Source organism: Theobroma umbraticum, unplaced genomic scaffold (genome assembly GCF_002168275.2).
Source record: "Theobroma umbraticum cultivar Fairchild unplaced genomic scaffold, ASM216827v3 scaffold_130.0, whole genome shotgun sequence".
NCBI lineage: Eukaryota > Viridiplantae > Streptophyta > Magnoliopsida > Malvales > Malvaceae > Theobroma > Theobroma umbraticum.
This window is the reverse complement of record NW_018397264.1, coordinates 7,298,887-7,300,183: the sequence shown is the minus strand read 5'-3', so window position 1 is coordinate 7,300,183 and position 1,297 is coordinate 7,298,887. Positions and strand designations below refer to the sequence as shown.

The window sequence follows — 1,297 nt, the reverse complement described above, 5'->3', positions numbered from 1 at the left end:
CTAAGATGATATTTATAGACTGAGCTTTGAAGCTTAACAATTCAATTTCTTCAAATTTTAGTGGGGAAAAAATCCAATTATGAATAGGGAACAGTTACTACATTTCAAAGAATGTGCACTAGTCAAAGAAAGCACCCTGCTTGAGAAGAATAATTATCATATTAAAGCTCCAATTGATCATTTTAAATGTGGTACCGACCTCTGCCATATATTTGCTTGATATTAAGTGGTTTAGACATCTAGAAGAGAAGAGGTATATAGGATTATGAAACCATTACATTTGACCAAAATAGGGCCCATGGGGCCATTTGGAATCAAAACAGGCTGCAGAATTTCAATATCATTAAGAGCAAAGAAAAATGGTAACTTGGTTTACTAGTTCATTATCATAAGATTTATGGCAATGCAAGTATTCCTTTACATATAATTGGTAAGATTTACGGCAAAGTATTACCTTGATGATGCATGAATGTCTATAGCATGAAGAAATAGAAACCTTGAGAAAATTAGATTGACAGTCCATATCACTGTCTAAACAGATCATTTTCTAGCCATACCTGCACTTCATAAGAATGGTCAAATATTAAGACTTTGGAATTAATTACTATAAAAGTGACAATCTTTACTAATGATGCATGGTCAAAAAGGTTCAGAAAGATTAATTCAACCCAGGCAGTGAAATTTTCATCACTAAATTTTTCTCAGGGGAACAAGAAATTTTTTTTCTCCTCATTAGAAATCAAACCCATTTTTTGTAATCAACTCTGAACAAATACATATCCTGACAGCAAATATTAACGTAACATCATGTTTCACGGACTGCGTCAGTCCTACGTTAACTTGTTGCCCTTGAACTAGTTAATCATAAATCATCCGAGATATTCCTAGTATTTTTCATTGAAAAAATTCAGGCTACTGTTCTTGACTTTATCATTACTTTCTTCTGAGCAATTGATTGAGATTGTTCAGTAAGAGATGGGCGGCCATATGTTCTTCTAGATTTGAGAAAAATATGATTCATTTCTTTCATACATGGAAAATTTTGCTGAGCTTTAGTTGTATAAATACCACCTCCATTTCTCGTATTTGTCACACGACTCAAAGAGAAAACTCCTTTAACAATTAATTCCTCTTATCTCTTTCTTCTACTAACTCGATCATGGGTGTTTTCACTTATGAAATGGAGGTTGTCACGGTGATCGCTCCCGCAAGGATGTTCCACGCCTTCGTCCTTGATTCGGACAACCTCATTCCCCAGATCCTGCCACAAGCTATTAAGAGTGTTGAGACCCTGGAA

General features: G+C 34.6%; 1 pseudogene; it reads left to right on the top strand.

Annotated features, from left to right (window-relative positions):
- The first annotated feature begins 1,085 nt into the window (after positions 1-1,085).
- LOC110421770 (major allergen Pru ar 1 pseudogene) overlaps positions 1,086-1,297 on the top strand; it is an 817-nt pseudogene continuing 605 nt past the window's right edge.